The following is a 22984-nucleotide window of genomic DNA, read 5'->3' as shown; positions in this document are numbered from 1 at the left end:
GAACGAACGCCCAAGAAGACTCATTCCAGCCCAGCCTGCCAGACTTTTCTTGACAATTCCTTGTAATTGATTCACTTGCGACGCCAATGCAACAGTTTTTAGAGGCTCTCACGTCCACTTCCCAGTAGTGGTCACCCGACGAGAAGTTCTCGAAGCAGAGGACTATTGGCCACCACTCAAACCTCTCTGCGTGATCAGAGAAAGGCTGAGCTGCCTGGTTCCACGTCACTGTGCTGAGATCAGCAGAAATTTGAAGCTGTCGATGTGCCGAGTTTGGGTTCAGCGTGGGCGAGCACATATCTGCAAGATAGGCAAATCATTGTATAAATATTTACAATCACGACTCAGTTTTTTGCTCATTATCATCAGCCATGTTTAAGTCGTCGCCATGAGAGGCAAAGGTGCACCTAGAAATGTCTTCCCCACGCCACTGCTGGTGGAAGGATCTCGACTAGAAGCAGCTTCAGAGCCCCCTCTTGAGGGTATTCGGCCCTCCCTTCCAAGCTGGTGACATTTGCCACAGTGGCTAGGAGATGTTAACTACCTCGCCTGGTATGCATTAGATCGTGCGTTCAATCTCGACCCTGACTCCTATTTTATATTTGGAGTCTTCGTCTTTCTCTTTCTCTCCCCGTGATGATTGCATGGATTTTTCTCCGGGTCGTCCGGGTTTTTCCTCCACATTTAGAATCAATATTATGAGGTTAGAACATTAGCCTGCTATACATTTCCACATGAGCTATCATTTGTGATTGCCAGGTCGCGTCTGAAAAAGAACTACTATAAAGCAGCTCAGTGGGGCCTTACCCGGAAATTTTGTAATAGTTTTGTTTGAAAATATATTTTAGTTTAGTTTACTCTACTACGAGTGACCACTCATTGTACTGTAGCAAGCGGTATTGCCTCGTCGTGTACCAAACCTTTACAACGCGGCAGCATTGGAGCACGTGGTACCGTGCCGTGTTGCTCAAACATTGATTATCGAGGCTCCCTGAAATGCAAGTGGACAACTTAGGAATACTCTTTGGTTCTTTCGGTAAGGAATACTACACTTACTTTTTCCGAAATGCATTTAAACTATTGCTTTGCCTGAAGCTACATCGAACTGCGGATGTATGTTAATATACTCACTGAGCTACTGCCGGTGAATAAATCAGCTCGCGTGCGAGTGCTAAGTGGATCGTTGCATAGCAGGGTCGTGGGAGGTAAGGGAGGCTTGGGGAGGCTTGGGGAGGCCTCATCCAGCAGGGGATTGACCTTGGCTAATGATGATGATGTAAAGCGGATGAGTATGATATGTATCCAGTGTCCACTGAGATCGGCCTTAATTAGTCGCAACTTATTTTGGCCACTCCACCATTGCCCCGCCTGTGAAAAATGTCCCGCTTGAGTTAGACGCTGGGACTGTGGGGCTACGATGCTGAGACTTAGTGGACTCATTTCTCTGTTAAAATAACTTATTTTGTCGTTGTCGATTGTGTCTTTAGTTTTGGTGACATTTACGCATTTGATTAGAATTATTATTATTTTACTTTCTGAGGGTGTTCAAATGCTCGGTAATTGCAAAAAATATAATAGGATTTGTACAGCGCCATGGAATTTATTAAATTTAATTATTATTACGAAGTGCCCCGGCCTGAAAAAAGTAAAAAAAAAGGATACTTTTAATGGATTGCAACGCTGACGAGTGTATAAAGAATACGCACGGCTCTTATTCATCATGTCCAGAAAATGCCATTCCCTGCTCCGCTGTTGTTCGAGTATCTCCAGCAGCTGTCGGCGTTCGCTTTCCCCTTGTCTCATGACCGGCAACAGGATTGAGTCCGCGCGCTTGGCGGCGTTAGGAATTGTAAACGCCCTCCAGTACTCCTCTTCCGTAACCACGTTCCTCATCTTCAGCTCGTGCAGGAAAAGGGAGGGAGTTTTGCCGATCCACTCTCGCAACTCTGGCAACTCCCTCTCGACGTCCTTCCAGTTGCCCTCTTGATCTTCCGTGATAACTTGACCTATGAAATCCTCTGCGCTCTGCCAGAGAAAAGGCACGGCAAGTGAGTGAGCAGCAATCGCCAGATCATCATCATCACGCACAACACAGCTGACCAATAGGGAGCCATCCCTCGACCGCACCAATGCATCGATCAGCCTCCCATTTTACCTTTACCAGGTGTGAATTCCTCCGGTACAGCCATGCAATGCCCAGATACGGATAATCTCTCCACACTCTCCACAACTGATCTCCCCGTGGAATGCTGGTTACTTCCTCACACCCCACCCCCATATATATATTTTTTATATAAAACCTACAACTCTACACCACCGTCAGAAAACACCTTCAAGGGTGGACACCGCAAATTCCTTCCCCGCAGCTAGACAACACTTCAAGCACCTCAAGTCCCCCTCCTCCCCTCCCCCACGGTCTTTCTGTACCCCCCGCCACCTTCCTCCAGAAATCCATGGACCCGTTGTGTTGGGGCTTGCGTGCTTACCATTCCGTGGAATGACTTACATTCATTTCATCATGACCGGAACAATTACTGCGCAGTGAAATATTTCTCAACCCCTGCAAACATATGAAGAGGGGGCGCTACATAATGAACATGCATTCAACATGTAGTAGTAACCCCGTCTTGCTCGTCGGAAATATCACTTGAGCATTTATTCCGACCACAGCCAGTCGTCCGACTTCTCACTCGATTAAAATACTCCATTGCTGCCCTGGCCTCCCGTATCAACACATCAACTTTCATCAATAACGTAACAAACAATTACAGCCACCTCTCTCTCTCTCTCGCGGTCCTCCTCCATTCTCGAGCCTTGTGTAGTGGATTCAACTGAGTTGCAGACGTACTCTTTGGAGGCAACACATTTATTGATACCAACACAAAGGGGTAACTGCCCCTTTACCAGATAACAACCTATGGTGGTGGACCACCAGGCTAGCTACACTAATCACACTCCATAGATCGTGTGAGTATTAACGCCACACATTTATGAAGTGGCGCATTTCCTCCATAGATCCCAATGCACCACCGTGTATGGAAAACAGGAAATATACAGAATATGCAGGGTGTTTTGGCCAGAACTGGGTGGGTAAATCCTTATTTATCCTTATTTACCTTATTTACCCACCTCAACCACTCACTCAACCATTTACTCACTCAACCACACACACACAGCCACTCACTAGGCCCGATCAGCCAAGGATCAGAGCCTTGACCTCCGAGTCCTTAGAAAGATGGCGATCCGAAGATCTGAGGGACCTCGTTGGAGAGTCAACACGGACCGGTTGCCACAGATTTGAATGACGAGTGCTGCCACGCCTGATGATTCACTTACCCGTGCTGACCATCGCGATTCAGGACAGGCAAATGACCCTGGTGACTCACGCAGTCTGCGGAGGATCTCATTCAGTAGTGACACCAATAACAGGAGTGTGTTTTGGTCAGGTCACATAGACTTGGCGAGGTGGAATGACTTACAATCACACCCTCTTCAGCCGTATTCAAAGGTATGTTCTGACTTGTACCACGACGCCTCTCTGTATAAGAGATGAATATACATTAATATATAGCTTTGTTTTACATATATATGCTTGCGAATTATACATTACATCATATAGAACTGTCTTAATGGGCTTATGTTGTTGATGACGATGATTATCATAGTATTATCTTCTAAACTACGCTATACACATACACTATACACGACACGAAAAACTACACTATACAAGAGAGTACAATGTACACTACCCACCTTATTTTTCTTCATCAAAATTCTACACCATAGAGCTCATTGTATTTCCGACCATTACCACCTAGCCAGTGAACTGGAACACGTCCACCAAGCCCCAAGAGGAATGGTTATTCAGACTACACAATCCGTAAAGCTATCACCCCAACCCTTGCGAAAGAACCATCTGAGCACCCAATCAAAACCATCACCTTGCCATACATAGCAGGGGTCACCAAAAAGATTTTCAAAATCATGAGCAAACAAAAGACCCAGTTTAGATTTAACACAGTACATAAAATTCGTGATCTGATCCCATCTGTGAAGGATGTGATCCCTGACATGCAATACCCTGGCGTCTACAAACTAAGCTGCATCTGCGGCAGTAGTTACATTAGGGAAACTAAGCAACATGTCTCGGACCGTGTTAGTGAACATAAGGCAGATCTGAAACACGGTAGGACTAATACCTCAGCCGTAGCTGATTATTGTTTTAATGCGGTGGGCTCACACGAAATTGATTTATCCAAGACGAAGGTACTCTGCAAACCCACTGGCTATCAACAATGATTCGTTCATGAAGCCATCCAGATATATAGGCACAGACACAATTTCAACCGAGAAGATGGGTACAAACTGAGCACTCATTGGAAGGACTTTATTAACCAGTTTAAGTCATAACTGGCTGTGATGTTCCCATCCTACCTTCCCATATTACCAGTTATTTTCGACTCTCTGATTTTACATTAACAGTTTCACACTAACACAGCCAGAGGTTACATTGACATGCTAATCTCTTACATTGACATGCTAATCTCTCTCACTTTAACATTACTAGCCCCGCCCACTTCGTTTACACAGCTGCCGTTTACATTGATATGCTAATCTCTTACATTGACATGCTAATCTCTCTCACATTAACATCACCAGCCCCGCCCACTTCGTTTACACAGCTGCCGTTTACATTGACATGCTAATCTCTTACATTGACATGCTAATCTCTCTCACATTAACATCACCAGCCCCGCCCACTTCGTTTGCACAGCCGTCGTTTACATTGACATGCTAATCTCTTACATTGACATGCTAATATCTTACATTGACATGCTAATCTCTCTCACTTTAACATCAGTTTATGACCCTTGGGCTACACCCATTTGAAACCTTTAAAAAAGCCTGCCTCAGCAGCTTTCCCCCTCTTTTTTCTCCTGATGACTATTGCTTGTGTTGCGATCGAAACGTCGTGATATTTTTATTATTATATATTCACTTTTATATGATATTTATTTATTTTATTGTTCTATCTATGTGACTTTACCGAAAGACCCAAAGAATATGAATTCCTGCAGTCACAAAATCTTAAAGTCAAGATTTTTACACTACACACTACACTATCAACTACAATGTACACTACACTATACACTACACTGTGGTGATGATGAGAGAGAGAGACATGCAAACTCCTAATATATAGCAGCAGGCATCATCAGGGATTGGAATCGAACCTGCGACCTCCAGCATACCAGGCGAGGGAGTCAACATGCTCCTAGCCACGGCTACTTACTCCAGGGGAAGTGTCCATGGTGGATTCTGTAGTGAACAAGGCCCATGATCACCACAATTAAACTGAGGAGCACGACAGCACCAATGACAGCACCGAAGATAGGTCCACCAACGTCTGAGGATCGTACACATATAGTAGAGTAGTGTATAGCATAGTGTATAGTAGTTTTAGTATGTAGTGTAGTGTGTAGTAGTGTAGTGTGTGTAGTACTGTATAGTGGAGTGTATAGTAGAGTAGTGGTGTAGTGTATAGTAGTGTATAGTAGTGTTGTGGTGTAGTGTAGAGTCGTGTAGGGTATATTAGTGTAGCATGTCGTGTATAGTAGTGTAGTGTATAGTTGTGTCTTGTATAGTGTAGTGTATGCAAGTGTTGCGTGTAGTGTACAGTAGAGTAATGTCGAGTATAGGAGTGTATATTGTAGCGTATAGTAGTGTATAGTGTAGTGTGTACAGTAGTGTAGTGTGTATAGTAGTGTATTGTGTAGTGTATAGTAATGTAGTGGTGTAGTGTATAGTAGTGTAGTGGTGGTGTATAGTAGGGTAGCATATAGTAGTGTAGCGTGTAGTGTAAAGTATAGTAGTGTATAGTAGTGTAGCGTGTGGTGTACAGTATAGTAGTGTATAGTAGCGTAGCATATACAGGTAGTCCTCTACTTACGATGGAGATGCGTTACGACGACCCCATCGTAATTCAATAATATCTTAGCCTACCCAGGAGTCTTAAAGTATGGTGATAATTTAGCAAAACAGGGTAATTTACAGTACCGTACTGTATAAACTATATACTGTATGTTTTTATTAATTACAATACTGTATTGCAAAGGAAAACTGTAAAGTAAAAAAAACAAGGTAAATTATTAGCCTGCCTATATGAACTGCAATTTAATAGAAAGTTTTTTCAGGAAACAATCCTATCTGCTATAAAAACTTTTAACATGCATTGAACGTATCGTAACATATCATATTGCACTGTACTCACCAAGATTCTGTCCGTCGTCTGCATACTTGTCGTATCGCTATCGCCATCGTAAGATCGAAATATCGTAAGTCGGACCATCGTAACTCGGGGACTATCTGTAATCTGGCATCGAACCCACATCCTCCTGTGTCCCAGGCGAGGGAGTCAACATCCTCCTAGCCAGCACGACTTACCCCAGGGGAAGCGTCTTTGGATGATTCTGTCGACAAGCAAGCCCATGATGACCACAAGGAGGATGACCACGACTGTAATGTTGACAGAATCGTTGATGGCCCTAGCAACGTCTGAGGATCGTACACATACAGTAGAGTAGTGGTATAGTGTAGTATATAGTGTAACTTACTGTAGTGTAGTTGATTGTAGTATAGCATATAATAGTATAGTGTATAGTAGAGTAGTGTATAGTAGTGTATAAAGTGGTGTATACAAGTATATAGTAGTATATAATATAGTATTGTATAGTGTATAATAGTGTAGCGTATAGTCTAGCTTCGAAGCCACGACCTCCTGCGTACCAAGAGAGAGAGTCAACATTCTCATAGCCACCGCAACTTACCCCAGGGAAAGTGTCCATTGCGGATTCTGTAGAGAAGGAGGCCCACGGTCAACACAAGTAAAATGGTGATCACGACATCTCCAATGACAGCACCGGCGATAGCTCCAGCAATGTCTGAGGATTGTACACATATAGTACAGTAGTGTATAGTAGTAGAGTGTATAGTAGTGTCGTATATAGTGTAGTGTATAGTAGTGTTTAGTGTCGTGTCTCGTTTAGTGCAAAGTGTAGTGTATAGTAGTTTGCATATAGTGTAGTGTATAGTAGTGTATAGTGTAGGGTAAAGTAGTATATAATAGTATAGTGTATTTTGTAGTGTATGATAGTGTAGTGTGTCGTGTACAGTAGTATATAGTGTAGTGTATTGTAGAGTAGTGTAAAGTATTGTGTCGTGTATAGTAGTGTGTCGTGTATAGTAGTGTATAGTGTATAGTTGTTTATAGTAGTTTTGTGTATTCTAGTGTTGTGAATAATAGTGTTAGTGTATATTAGTGTAGTTTTATAGTAGTGTAGTTTTATGGCGTAGTGTATAGTTTAGTGTAATAAAATCTAAGTAAGTTGCAACTTAATGTGCCCTGTGCTTAATTTGTGTGCTTCGATGATTCACATAAAAAAAAATCTGGGCACATCTTGCCACCCCCTAATCCCCCAGGGGGTGCGGAATGCAACCCCAGGCGAAGAATCACCACTCGTGGGGTGAATTTTCATGGTGCAATTGCCATCAGATTCTTTTTTGTGTGGCAAAGAGGTCACCGGAGCCTTTGACACTTCACGTGGTCCTAAGAGTGCACCCAACCTGGCACAGGCGTCATGGGGACATCACCGCCACTTAGCGGTGATTGGCTGCTGCTGTTGTTGTTCATCCAAATGGGAGAGATGGCAATGGATTGGGGGTAGGGGTGTGGGTGGTAGGCCTTCACACTTAGCACTTGCATAACAAAGATTATTCCATTGCTACATCGCCACGATTGACTTTTGGTCTCTGCCTTCCACTCTTTAGCTGTCACCTCCGTTTATGTTGTGTGCTGGTCTAAAACAGACATACGCCACCGAGGATCAATGCTGTGAGCAAATTAGAGCCACGTGGAGGCACCGACCGGTCGTCCTCACCTGCTTCTTCCTTCACGTCCGTGCAGGGGTCCGTTGGGGCAGCCCTCTGGAAGCCGTCTTTACAGCGACAGCGAGTGTCCTCCCTGGCGGTGCATCTGCTCTCGGTTTTTTCGACTGCAGAACAATACCACCATCACCACCATCACCACCATGACCGCCTCACGTGGGTAATACATTTGGCGAGCGTCCGTACAGCCACGTACGCGGCCATATGGAATTGAGCGGTCTCTGACGCACAGCGAGTCATCAATTCACGTGCGGATGTGAGGCGGAACGCGTGCCTGCAGTTGTAATCCGGGCAGTGCAGTGACTCAGTGAACTAGGACGAACGCGGTGACACGAGGCGATGCGGTGATTCTGAGTGATGCAGAGCTGAGAGATTCAAACGTAAAAGGGGAGTAACGAGGGTCGACTGTAGGGGGCGACGGTTGACAGCCATTGGAGGAGGAGGACGTGGATTGGCTGAAAGGAGTGGGGTGAGCGAAGCTTCCAAAAAGGGAGATATAAAAGTGTAGTGCATAGTGTTGTGTATAGTAGTGTAGTGTATAGTGTAGTGTATAGTGTAGTGTATAGTGTCGTGTATAGTAGTGTAGTGTATAGTAGTGTAGTGTATATTAGTGTAGTGTACAGTATTGTATAGTAGTTAAACTCGTATGCTTTCGCGACCAATATCATCCATAAGAAGTTTTTTTGGGTTAGATCGCGTGAACATATATAAATGCGTCGTTAAACCCGTCACCACCCACCATGGCCAACTAGTAAGGGTTGTCACGTAAACAGAACATGCCAATTTGTCACTAGTACAGCACTAGTGTATAGTTTAGTGTATAGTGTAGCAGTGTATAGTGTACAGTGGTGTAGTGTATAGTGTAGTGTATAGTGTAGTGTATAGTGCAGTATACTAGTACAGCACACCGGTGTGTTGGAAAGCCAAGCCACAACATTTACAATCTGAGTACGATGTTCTGCTAGTAATTACAGCCAGCTTCATCAGGCGACAGCCAGAATTTTGGAGAAGTCCACCTGTTTCGTTCCTTATATAGAGGCGTAGATGAGGTGACCACTTGTGTGCTCTTCTTGCGCAAAGTGGAGTGGGGGGGGGGGGCGGAGGATGAATGAGTCAATATACATTATGCATGTGCATCATGCGAGTTCATTGTCCATTGTGGTGACTAAAATAGCCATACCAACAGTAATCCCTATTGAAGTATGGTGGTCTGTATAGACAAGCATTTAAACATTGTATTATTTCATGATTCACTTCGAATCGGCACTAAGTCGGTAGATATCTGAACGGTTAAATAGTTTTTACGTCTTTCAATTGCGATGGATTCTCTAATTAGTCTTGGCCAATAGTAACTTGTTTTGCACAGAACTTCAACATTATCAAAATAAATTGAGTGCCCTTGTTGGCACGCATTTTCTGCTACTGCTTACAATTGTATTTGGGAGTATTTAATCTTTTTTTGGTGTTTTGTAGTGTTATTTCAGTCTCATTCTTTTAGTGTTGTGCTCCCTAGCCACGCTGATAATGATGAGAGAGACAAAAACTCCAAATATACAGTAGCAGGCACCATCAGGGTCGTGATCGAACCGCGGTGGTGCCCACAGTGGCGAGATTGACTTTGTATCACAAGCGGTGCTTGAATCACGCAAACCACTTGATTCCCCTGAACCCGTCCCCTCCTTATTGTTCCTGGGTTCACTTCGCGTCCACAAACAACCACCCACCCCTCTTACAATTCATGTTGCAAACGGTGCACTTCTTGCACTCCGTGGAGCTGTTCGGTTCATCCATGTAGCCTCCTCCCGCGCGGTAAGCCGTGCAAAACGTGCCGCTCGTGTTGGATTCGCAATCCATCACCTTCTTGCTACCTGCAAGGCGGCATCGGGGGGGGGGGGGGGGGGGAGGTGGTGGGGGGGGGAAACAGACTTACCGAATGAACGAGAATTCAAATCAAAAGGTTTTGGTGTTTGTTGTCCTTCCTCGCTGCTGTGTTCCAGACTCGCGGACTGTTCCATTTGCGAACGGGTCTCAGGAACGAATTAGGTTTGCAATCCGAGGACTGCCAGTCCACTACTATACATTATACACAACACTATTATGTAATACACTATACACTACACTGTACACTACAGTATTAGTTTGAAAATGTTTTCTTTACAACTTATGCTTGTTGTTGTGTAGTTGTTGTCCCCTCCACCCGCACCTCTGATTAAATACTCTTAGTTCTTTCGGTAAAGTCACGTAGGTAAAAAATGAAATTAAAATTAATAAAAATAAAACAATAAAATCACGACGTTTCGGAGGCAACACAAGTCTCCGTCATCAGGTGGGACCGTCACAGCCAGATTTGCTGCATCAAGTGAGGCAAGGATTCAAGATGCAAGCCCTTAAATACAAGTTGGGGGGAGGAGAGGGGGGGGCTTATCAGAATGTGGTAGCCAATGAATGGAACGTATCGGGAGGGAGGGGGGCGGGGCTAAAAGAAGGCACGAAGTGCTACGTAGGCGTCGGCGACGTGGACGTGTTTGTGTGCAAGTAACTATTGTTGCACATGCTAACGTATTGGAAGAGGAGGGGGGGGCTAAAAGAGAGTACAGGGTGCAAGTGTACGTGTACATGTATATGTACAAGCACCTGTTGATACACATGATAGAAAAGAACGAAAATGCCCATGTTTATACCAGTGTTGGCTTTATTGTCAGCTACTATAGAGTTAGTAGAGACTACTGTAGTGTCAGAGACTACTGTAGTGTCAGTAGATACTACTGTAGAGTCAGTAGTTACTACTGTAGAGTCAGTCGTTACTACTGTAGAGTCAGTAGTTACTACTGTAGAGTCAGTAGATACTACTGTAGAGTCAGTAGATACTACTGTAGAGTCATCAGATACTACTGTAGAGTCAGTAGATACTACTGTAGAATCTGTAGATACTACTGTAGAGTCAGTAGATTATATTGTAGTGTCAGTAGATACTACTGTAGTGTCAGTATTTACTACTGTAGAGTCAGTAGATACTACTGTAGCGTCAGTAGATACTACTGTAGTGTCAGTAGATGCTACTGTAGTGTCAATAAATGCTACTGTAGAGTCAGTAGATCTTACTGTAGAGTCAGTAGATACCACTGTAGAGTCGGCAGATACTACTGTAGAGTCAGTAGATACTATTGTTGAGTCAGTAGATACTACTGTAGAGTCTGTAGATACTACTGTAGAGTCTGTAGATACTACTGTAAAGTCGGTAGATACTACTGTAGAGTCAGTAGATCCTACTATAGAGTCAGTAGATAGTACTGTAGAGTCTACTGTAGAGTCTACTGTAGAGACGGTAGATTCTAATGTAGAGTCTGTAGATACTACAATAGTCAGTATAAACTACTATAAAGTTAGTAGATACTGCTATAGTCAGTAGACTGGCTCCAACACTGCACTAGTCACTGTTGGCTATGTGCGGTGTGAAAAAAGTTAATCTGACCTACATTAAAACCTTTTGATGGTGGTATTTGTGTCAGGCCTTTCACTCTCTGGGCGTTACCTGCTTGGCAGAGCTCGCAACAGATGCCACGTGTTGACAAGTAGTGCGTTGTTGTGTCACATCCGCCTTTGATAACCTGAGTGAAAAAAAAACATTCAAGACGCGGAAAATTTAACAACCAAAGTAATTTATGTTACCAGGTGTAACGAGGCCCCACTGAGCTGCTCTGTGTAGTGGCTGTGTTTTGTTCAGAAGCGACCCTGTACATCACAAATTATAGCAGCTTAACCAAGTGGCTGATGTCATCATCAATGTGTTGACATTTATATCAGCAGCTCAATACTCTAAACGCATATAAATGAGTAGAGACACATAGATGTGCATAGAGACCCATAGAGACCCACAGCGACACAGACATACAAAGAGACACACAGAAATCCATAGAGACCCATAAACTAAACTATTTTACGTACCAGGTGTAAGGCCCCACCGAGCTGTGTAGCTCTTTTTAAGAAGTGACCCTGGCCATCACAAATGATAGCAGATCAGCCAAGAGGCTGATATCATCATCACTGAGAAATCTATATAAACAAATACTCTGAACGCGTGGTGATGTTGATTCTAAATGTGGGACGGATAAACTGGAGGACCCTGTACAAAACTCGACGCGACCAGGGGGAGAGAGACGTGGATTCCAAATATACAGTAGCAAGGCATCAGGGTCTCGGATCGAACCCACAACATCGTCCATACCCGGCGAGGTAGTTAAGATCTCCTAGCCACCGTGATGTCAGGGTCGGGATTGAACACATGCCCTCCTGCAAACCCAGCAAGGTAGTTAACATCTCCTAGCCACCGTGATGATGATGAAATAAAGACTCAGATTCTAAATATGCAGCAGCAGCAGGCGTCATCAGGGTCACGATCGAACCGACGGTCTCTCTAGCCACCAACGGGATGCCCCAATGCTCAGCGTCCTCACCCACTGTGAATTAATCTGCCAACAGTGGCCGCTTTGGGTAGGGACAAACCGCAGACCTCCTAGCCACACTCCGTCCTCTCCGCTTCACGTTATCCGTTCTGTCATCGAGTTACAGGACGAGGATCTGCAACCCGGGTGCTGAGGGGTTCCCCAAGGCCGACCCAAAGGCGGCCGGGCGGGGTGGTGCTGCTGGCCACCCCCCCTCTGTGTGTGCCGCAGTGCCGGTAGCCTTCCTCGGTGCTGCTACTCGCTAACAGCCCCTGCGGTCTGCTAGTGCTACATGGGGTTCTTTGCCTTTGTGTGCCACGTGTTACCAACCTGGCAACCAGAGTTCGATTCCCGCACACAGTCAAGACCATAAACAGCGATTATCTGACCGGTCCTGGGCCACCCCTAGGTCGACTCAGCCTAAAATGGGGGATTCTTTGCTTTTGAAGGTGGTATATGTCTGTGTGTGTGTTTAAGTGTGAGCTATAAAGGAGCGACACTCACAACAACGAATGGAGCGCTGGGCGGTTAATTGCTGCGAGTTGGCACAGTCGGGGGTACAGCTGGTGGTGCATCTACCGGTCATCTCAGTCAGGCAACTCATGGCTTAAAGATGCTGGGGGGCAATGGATGAGCCCTACAATATTCCTGGTAGCCACACAAATATGTTTGCACCTTACCTCTTGTAGCCCGATGCTGATTGTCGCACTTTCAGAGGGAAGTATCTACAGACAACAGGAACCGGAAAAAACAACAACACTCTGAGCATCAATCACGTTCTCAAAATACATAATTTAATACGCAATTTAAACTAAAACTGAGTCCATTTCAAATTCCAAAGATAAAAGATGAGGACAAAAATGCACAACGTTAAATAAGGAAGTGGTGAATCTGCAGAGAGATCCATAGATACATATAGAGATACTTAGAGACTCATAAACTAAACTGAAATGTGTATTTGTTTAACTAGATATAAGGCCCCCACCACTGAGCTAAGTTTGTTCAGAAGCGACCCCTGGCTACCACACCCAATGATAGCAGCTCAACCTAGTGGCTGATATCGTCATGATCATCATCATCACCACGTTTAAATTAACAGCATCAGCCAAATACTTTAAACGTGTTTTAAACATTAATTCTAAAGGTGGAGGGGAAAACCGGAGGACCTGGAAACAAAATCCACACAACCACAGGGAGAGAGAGAGACGTAGACTCCAAATATACAGCAGGCGACAGGGCCGGGATCGAACCGACGACCGCCTACATACCAGGCGAGGTAGTTAACATCTCCGAGCCACAGTGATACATAGAGATCCATAAGATACATGGAGATCCACAGAGCCACATAGGCACCCAGAGGCACATAGAGACCCACAGACATATAAGAGATACATGTAGAGGTAGATAGTGACATATAGGAGGCACATAGACGAAACGAAAACTTGTTTTTCTCTCTCTGCTGTCATCTACTCAGTCAGTGGCCTGAATCTTCTGCTACGCGGGTGCCAGGAAAGTTATGTTATCACTGAGCACGCGCAGTGATAATCATTGAAATCGTCATCAGATGTGCGGCAATGTGAGCGATTTATCCGATCATTCAATTGGTGAGTTTTAATCGTCGAAAAATCTGCCGTGGCAGAAAAACTTAAAAACATAACCCTGAATTAGTATTTTTTTGACAGACATCTGGGGAAAATTCGCGTGAAGAAACGAGAGTCAAATGGATATACATTAGTGGCGCTTTATCGACGCTAAATGCAAACTTGGGGCAAGGCAACACAACAACAATCCCAGACCACGCCAAGACAACAACAACAACAGTCCCAGACCACACCAAGACAACAACAACAACAGTCCCAGATCACACCAAGACAACAACAACAACAGTCCCAGACCACATTAAGACAACAACAACACCAACAGTCCCAGACCACACCAAGACAACAACAACAGCAGTCCCAGACCACACCAAGACAACAACAGTCTCAGATCACACCAAGACAACAACAGTCTCAGATCACACCAAGACAACAACAACAACAGTCCAAGACCACACCAAGACAACAACAACAACAGTCCCAGACCACACTAAGACAACAACAGTCACAGACCACACCAAGACAACAACAACAACAACAGTCCCAAACCACACCAAGACAACAACAACAACAACAGTCCAAGACCACACCAAGACAACAACAACAGTCACAGACCACACCAAGACAACAACAACAACAACAACAACAGTCCCAGACCACACCAAAACAACAACAACAACAACAACAGTCCCAGATCATACCAAGACAACAACAACAACAGTCCCAGACCACACCAAGACAACAACAACAGTCCCAGACCACACTAAGACAACAACAGTCACAGACCACACCAAGACAACAACAACAGTCCCAGACCACACCAAGACAACAACAACAGTCCCAGACCACACTAAGACAACAACAGTCACAGACCACACCAAGACAAAAACAACAACAGTCCCAGATCACACCAATACAACACCAACAGTACCAAATTACACAAAGACAACAACAACAGATCACACCAAGACAACAACAACAGTCCCAGATCACACCAAGACAACAACAACAGTCCCAGATCACACCAAGACAACAACAACAGTCCCAGACAACACCAAGACAACAACACCAACAGTCCCAGACAACACCAAGACAACAACAACAGTCCCAGACCACGCCAAGACAACAACAACAGTCCCAGACCACACCAAGACAACAACAACAACAGTCCCAGACCACACCAAGACAACAACAACAGTCTCAGACCACACCAGGACAAAAACAACAACAACAACAGTCTCAGACCACACCAAGACAACAACAACAACAGTCTCAGACCACACCAAGACAACAACAACAACAGTCTCAGACCACACCAAGACAACAACAACAACAGTCTCAGATCACGCCAAGACAACAACAGTCCCAGACAACACCAAGACAACAACAACAACAACAGTCCCAGACCACACCAACAAAACAACAACAGTCCCAGACCACACCAAGACAACAACAACAGTCCCAGACCACACCAAGACAACAACAACAACAGTCCCAGACCACACCAAGACAACAACAGTCCCAGACCACGCCAAGACAACAACAACAGTCCCAGACCACACCAAGACAACAACAACATTCCCAGACCACACCAAGACAACAACAACAGTCCCAGACCACATCAAGACAACAACAACAGTCCCAGACAACACCAAGACAACAACAACAGTCCCAGACCACACCAAGACAACAACACCAACAGTCCCAGACCACATCAAGACAACAACAACAGTCCCAGACCACGCCAAGACAACAACAACAGTCCCAGACCACACCAAGACAACAACAACATTCCCAGAACACACTAAGACAACAACAGTCCCACACCACACCAGGAGTCCTCCAGTTTGCGAAGGCGCCGTGCGTAAGTTCACTCACCAGCGTCGCGAACGATTGAACGGCGATGAAACACGACGTAAGATTCATTTTTTACGTCCGTCCGTCCGCCCGTCCGCCGTCGGTGATTTTCCTTCATCTGCGCTGCGGCATCTCCGCAGTCGGTCGCGCCAAACAGCTCTGGGACACTCCCCGTGAGGTCGCTTAAGCGGCTCCGACTGAAGAGAGAGATGAAAGAACGACCGACGTGGTTAAGTCATCCCCTTCGTCTGAGACCTTTACAACAGAAAGCAGCGATAGAGGCGATGCGTAGTCACATAAACACCTGAGAGAGAGAGAGCGCACGGTGTTTTTTTGGCACGACAGTGTTGTAAAACCTGTCACGTTGCATTCCAGGTCCGCGCCCCTTCAAGTTGGTGTGAGGCTTTGGCTACTCCCGCCTCTTACAACGTTGTTGGCGCAGCGTTGAAGAGGAGACCCAAAAATGCCCACTTTGGAGGGCCTCTCTCGATACTCCCTCTCGTGCAGGGCTGTTGTAACGAGATGTTGATTACCTCGCTTGGTATACAAGAGGTCGTGCGTTCCATCCTGACCATGACGAGGCCTGCTGCTGTATAGTTGTAGTCTTCGTCTTTCCCTCTCTCTCATCATCACCGTGGCTAGGAGATGTTGACTACCTCGCCTAGTATACAGGAGGTTGTGGGTTCGACCCTGACGATGCCTGTTGTCAATGTGAAGTCTGTGTGTGTGTCTCCCTCTCTCATCATCACCATCACGTTGGTGAGATGTTAACTCCCTCGGCTGGTATACAGAAGGTCGTGGCTTCGATCCCAACCCTGACGATGCCTGCTGCTGTATATGCGGAGTCTGCGTTTCTCTCCCAGTGATCGCGTGGAATTTTTCTCCGGGTCCTCCCGGTTTCCCCCTCCACATTTACAATCAACGTCACCACGCATCCAGAGTCTTTGTCTGCCGCTGTTTCCGCGACGATGATGATGATGACGTAGCACAGCAGGTTCTTACCTGGTAACATAATAATAGCTTAGTAATTAGTTTATAGATTACATTTTGACTTAAAACTTTCGTGACTGCAGGAATTCATATTCTTTTTTTTCCGTTAAAGTCACGTAGATATAAATTTTAAAAAACACAAACGTAGACCGTATTTTTAAAATCACTTTTCTTTTTCGATCTACATGACTTTACCGAAAGAACCAAATAATAGTTTATAGATTGTTTATAGTCACCCGTCCCGGGTTACCGGTTACAAGCGGTGTCAAGAGCGCCCTCTGTGGAGGAGGCTCGTGAAGAACGCCAATAGGTAGTGCCAGGCTAGGTGCACGTTGAGGAAGCGACTGGGGAAGTTGGAGGCAGTCGCCCTCCAGAAACTCCAGCAGAGGGCAGAGGGGCGACGCTCACAACAATGAACGGAGCGCCGGGTGATTAAACGCAGCAAGTTGGCACAGTAGGAGGCACAGGTGGTGCATCGGTCAGTCATCTCAGTCAGTCGACCCGTGGCACCTGCTGGGTCTGCCCCGTGACCTCCTCCTGCTAGCGGGCGTTTGACACTTCACGTGGCCTTGGCGTGCACCTAGCCTGGCACAAGCGCCGTGGTGACATCACCGTCACGTAGTGGCGAATGGCGGTTGTTGTTGTCTGTGGTTGTGTGCCTGTGTGTGTGGCTAAAGCACAGCAAGTTGTTACAGTAGGGGGCACAGGTGGTGCATCAGGCAGTCATCTCGGTCATCTCGGTCAGTCGACCCGTGGCACCTGCTGGGTCTGCCCCGTAACCTCCTGCCAGCGGGCGTTCGACACTTCACGTGGCCTCAAGGTGCACTTGGCCTGGCACAAGCGTCGTGGTGACGTCACCGCCACTTAGTGGCGAATGGCGGTTGTTGTTGTTGTTGTGTGTCTGTGTGTGTCTGTGTGTCTCTGTGTGTGCCTGCATGTGTGTGGAATTGAGGGGGCGGTGGAGTAGCAGTTAACGCACTTCGTTACGAACCCGGGAACCCGAGTTCGATTGCCGTTCACGTCCACCACGACCAGTGACAGCGATTATCTGACCCGTTCCGAGTGAGCCTCCTCCCCCTCCTTAGGTCGACTCAGCCTCAAAATGAGTATCCGGTGCGGTGGTGTGTGGTAAACATCGCCGCTGGGGAGGCAATTGCGGCCGGGCGCGGTGGCTGTGGTCACTAGGGCTCAACGATGAATCGATTTCAAATCGAAATCGCAATTTGAAACAATGCGATTACCATATTTCAAAGGCTGCGATTTTTCTGTGATTTGAAAAGTCATATTACTTTCTTATTATAATTATTTTTTTATTATAATTGTATGTATTTAGCTTAACAATTGTTCTATGTTTGATGGTTCTATTTCAATTAAAACATTTTAATAAATACGTGTTGGAAGCAATTATTATCTTTTAAGTTCTCATCCTTGTGTAATGCGGGCGTAAACGGCCTCACGGATGTGACGTCACGGGGGGAGGAGTTAGGTCACGTGGGGGAGAGGGATCAAGTCTTAAGGGGGAGAAACCGGAAGAGAAGAGAGAGAGTTGGGGAGAGATATAGAGTGAGGCCACGCAGGGCGGAGGTTGGGAGGGTGGCGAGATCGCCACACACCCAGGATAAGACTCGGCACCGTCGGCCAGCGGTGACCGAGCACGGAGGAACGGGGAGCCGGTTGAGGCTGCAGTGAGGGCAGCCTGAGGCCTGCACGAGGAGATCAGCAGCGGAGCTGCATCAGAGTGGAGTGAGAGGCTACGGGAGCGACGGCAGCATCGAGCTGCCAAGCGGGGGAGTCTCTGAGAGAGAGCCGTGTAAAGAACCCGATTAAAGGACAACGAAGACAGACACAGTCATCGAGTCCTTTATTACACTTGCATTAGAATATATGGAGCAGTTCATATTTTGATGTTACCATGTGGTAATGCTCCATCACACGTTTTAAATATATTACACAGTCAATATTGAACTGAAGCTTGACTTAAATTTGTTTTTATCGCAAATCAAATCGCAATCACAACATCTGTCAGAAAAATCGCAGTTAGATATTTTCTCCAAATCTAGATATTTTCTCCAAACCTAGTGGTCACCCAACCCCGCGTGTGTCCCACAGTTGCGGTAGCCTTCATAGGTGCTGCGACTCGCTCCTAACAGCACTTGCCCCCTACAAGTCTGTTAAAGGCTACACGGGGAATGTTGGTCTTTGTGTCTGTGTGTATCTGCGTGTTTTTGTGTCTCTGTGAATCTGTGTCTGTCGTTGCGTATGTGTGTCTGCTCGCTCACAGCACCCTACCAGTCTGTATAAGGCGACACGTGAGATATTTGTCGCAGCCATAACATGTGAAGTGAAGTTACCCATCACGTCTGCTTTTTGTTGTTGTTGTGAATTAACTCCACGCCTCCGTGTTTGTCCATCTGTCTGTTTGTCTGCCTATCTCTCTGCCTGTTTGTCTGCCTGTTTGTCTGTCTGTGGAAAACATTCTGAAATCTCAACTCGTAGAGTTGTGTTTGTTGTTGTCATACTCTACCACAACAGTGACACCGGTCATACATTTTAGGCAACTCCAGTTGGGGTGTCTCCATTGTCTTTAAAAAAATATTTCAGAAAAGGTTATTAAAAAAATGTGTATTTAAAGATCAATGATAAACCTATTTAGCGTGTTTGTGTTCAGTGATGTTGTCCTTCCTCCCGCACCGACCAACTAGCCACGGTTGGCTACGTACGGTGCCAAAATTAGTTCAACGTACATGCGTAGTGTAATAGTGCCGACTGGTGGACAGCAGCGGCAACTGGGGTGGACAGACAGCGCACACGCCAATTGAGGGCGTGCACGGTGCGTGTTGGCAGAGCAGAAGAACTAGGACAAGGGTCACAGAGGAGCCCATCTGGAGGCCCATGGAACCTGCTAGCGGGTTCGAGAGAAGGGAGATGCGGTCAGGGCAGAGCCACGTCACGTTTGTTGTATGTCTTGGAGTTATGAAATTTTGATGAAAATAATATTTAATAATTTTCCAAAAAATGCGCAAATCGCATTAATTATGTTAATGTGTGTATTAACATGCATAAATTATGATAATGCGTGTAATGATATGCATAAATTATGATGGTGTGAGTAATTGTATGCATAAATTATGATAATCGCGGAGATAATCGTAGTAATTTATGCGGATGCTTGCGATGATGTTAATGTGAGCAGTTGTGGTAATTAGGCTCAGCTTCGTTTATCCAGAGTTATGTCAATCAGGATAACACGATGATCAATGATTAAACGTTTACCGATTATCCTAGTGTGTGTTATGATATTTAGGTCTCCATTTTCATATCTCATCACAGGATACAGTTATCAAAAATAAGATGGTTTTGCATGGACTTGGAAATAATCACTCGAACAGTTGGTGTTAAGCAATTTTATTCTAACAAGCATGTGACATTCTATCATGCAGGTCAAACATGCGTCAATAATTTATGAATAACCAAACACTTATGCATTTGCGATATCATGCATTCGATTAATATGAATAACTAAAATTCTTATGCAATTACGAGATTAAGCATTGACTAAAATGAATGAATAAACACTTATGCATTTACTAAATTGAATAACTCAAAACTCTTATGCATTTTCGATATTGTGCATTCGACTAATATGGATAACTAAAATTCTTATGCAATTACGAGATTAAGCATTGACTAAAATGAATGAATAAACACTTATGCATTTACTAAATTGAATAACTCAAAACTCTTATGCATTTTCGATATTGTGCATATAACGAACTGAATGACCAAAATGTATTATGCAATCGTAACCTCTACCTCTCCACCAGGCATCTCATTAGTTCGTTTTTGTATCGATCACAATCGGCGACTGGCCGAGTTTGAAAACAAACATGACACACTTCATTTGCGGTAATAAACAGCACTTATTGTATCCCAGAGGCGAAGGTCTATGTGAGGGCGGGTGTGGGGAGAGCGAGTCTGATTTTTTAAATTAATTCTTCGGCGAGATTCTCTGACAAAGAGGAACTGGTTTGACAAGATTTTCTCTCTCTGTGCACGGTCGATTTGTAATGAGAATTTCGGGAGGTTGAGTTTGCCTCGACGAGTCTATTGATCGCCTATGTGATGAGCGGAACAAGGGAAATGCACGGAAACCAACCTCACTCTTATAACCGACGGACTCTTAATCACTCGATGGGCCACGATTCCTCATGGCCAGCTGATGGTTCATGTAGTTGATAATCAGTCTTCCAATAATTGTGTAGGGTTGATACGACAGTAAGGGTGAACTAGATAGGATAGTCTCACAGGTGAGTGGGGCGTCGATGCGTGCGTGTGTGTGGGTCTATTGGTGGGGGAAGTTGTGGGTACGAACGACTTTCGGAGGAGGGTCCTCTTTGTCGCGGCTGCGGTGATCGGCGGCTGCAGACTCCTTCCTCGGTAGAGCCCGTACGAAGATTGGCGGCGCGGTCGGGCGAGCACCTCGGCGTGGTGGCGGCAAGAGAGCTGGCTCGTTCACTCGTGTGCGGCAGGCGAGCACCTCGGCGATGCACGTCAAGGTGGTTGAGTCTCGTGTGCTCGTTTGCGGCAGGCGATGCACCTCGGCACCACGCGAACCTCGTCCTTCTGGATGACGAGAGCTTCTTCGCTGGCGGTGACGAGAAGAGATGGCTGTCGCCCTGGAGATCTCTGGTGGCCTTAGCCCGGAGACGAGATGAGATGTAGGCCGGAGCTCGTGAAGAACTGTGATGGGGCTCGGAGCCCTGGCGATCTGTGGTGGGGCCAGAGGCCCTGACGATCTGATGGTGGGGCCCGTGGCCCAGACGATCTTACTTGAATGGATTTTTTTCCGGCTTATATTGAGAAAAATCCCCTCCGTTTCCCGAGTTGTTCAAAGTCTGTCATAAAACCTTCCTGTGTGTGACCATCTGCATCCGTGTGTGTGTCCGTCCGTGTGTTTCGCGTGCGTGTTTGTCCGTGTGTTTATTAGCTTTGAAGACACAGCTGTTGTCGTTCTGGAAGGGGGGGGGGCTCGTGACGGCGCCAACGAAGTTATACATTAGCCAGACCGATGATTCGCGTCGAGTTATATATATATATATAAAAGAGATATTCGAATCCATGTTTTTGTTACTGAATAATATTTGTCGCGAAAACCTACGCGTTAAGCGAGCTTAATTATTTCCTCCCTCGCTCGGGGATCATATCTTTTGTCTCACATAGCTTAAGTTGTTTTGGTTTGGAAGTTGAAATGCGACTTATTCCATTATGCCCCAGTTATGCCGAAACCGTGTTCCCGATGTTTCATCGTGACCCGATCTCTCATGGAGATGTTATTCCTTGCGTGTGCAATTTTTGCTGTCCGTGTTGTGGGAAGACAAAGACGGTTGTTTCCAGTGTGGAAGCACCCGGCGCATGCTTTTATTTATTTATTTTCTGAGAACGTGTTAATTTCCTTTGAGCCATTGCCCGGGAGTTTTATTGGTGTCATTCCCCGGCTTTGTGCCTGTGTGTGGAGATCCTCTCGGAAAGACAAAGATGGCCGTGATTACCCTCTTTCATGCCCTCTTTCCTTTGAAATGAGGTGTGCGCACATCTGTGTTAGTGTGTGGGGGCGTGTCCGTTCTCACGTTGCCCCGGGTCTATTAAAAAAAACGATATTATCTATGTTGGCAGAATAATTGTTAAAAAAAATATTAATTTTAAAATTAAAAAGGGGGGCATATACACAACACGCTGGTAGCATAAAAGAAGCCAAGAGCGGGGGGCTCGAGGCTGCCGGTTCTGCGAGTGGACTCGTCTCGTTGCCGTCGTTGCTGCCGTCTCCGCTAGATATTGCGCTACGAGATAGTCGTTGGTTATCTCATTTAATTGAATGCCCATATATGGAGGAGTTGGCTGTGGCTGCGCTGGAACGAAATGAATCCACGACTGGAAGGGGAATCGCGGTTTCTCCTCTATCTGTTGACGGGCCCAAGGTAGGTGCCTCACATTTTTATTGAAAACCCCAAAAAAACATTGTGACATCACGGTAAAGTTTCTCAATGTCTGGGCAGCGTGGGTGATAGATTTGCGTTGTGCCGGCAGTCCGGTGACACCTTCCTACATTTCGCCCACGATTTCATTGGTCTGTGTGAAGTAACACCGACGACTGGG

The 22984-nt window shown here is 45.7% G+C and overlaps 2 long non-coding RNA genes across 2 annotated transcripts; both read right to left on the bottom strand.

The window, feature by feature from the left end:
* Nucleotides 1-5363: 5363 nt before the first annotated feature.
* On the bottom strand, nucleotides 5364-6922 carry LOC144953799 (uncharacterized). The gene is made up of 3 exons (XR_013640907.1): nucleotides 6828-6922; nucleotides 6445-6555; nucleotides 5364-5407 (listed from the first exon to the last, which is right to left on the bottom strand). It is a non-coding gene; the product is annotated as an uncharacterized LOC144953799 (long non-coding RNA).
* A 4609-nt stretch (nucleotides 6923-11531) lies between these two features.
* LOC144953800 (uncharacterized) lies at nucleotides 11532-16035 on the bottom strand. The gene is made up of 3 exons (XR_013640908.1): nucleotides 15863-16035; nucleotides 13067-13111; nucleotides 11532-11552 (listed from the first exon to the last, which is right to left on the bottom strand). It is a non-coding gene; the product is annotated as an uncharacterized LOC144953800 (long non-coding RNA).
* Between the last annotated feature and the right edge of the window lie 6949 nt (nucleotides 16036-22984).

Source organism: Lampetra fluviatilis, assembly GCF_964198595.1.
Source record: "Lampetra fluviatilis chromosome 45 unlocalized genomic scaffold, kcLamFluv1.1 SUPER_45_unloc_1, whole genome shotgun sequence".
Taxonomy (NCBI): Eukaryota; Metazoa; Chordata; class Hyperoartia; order Petromyzontiformes; family Petromyzontidae; genus Lampetra; species Lampetra fluviatilis.
This window is presented reverse-complemented; position numbering and strand designations above follow the sequence as displayed.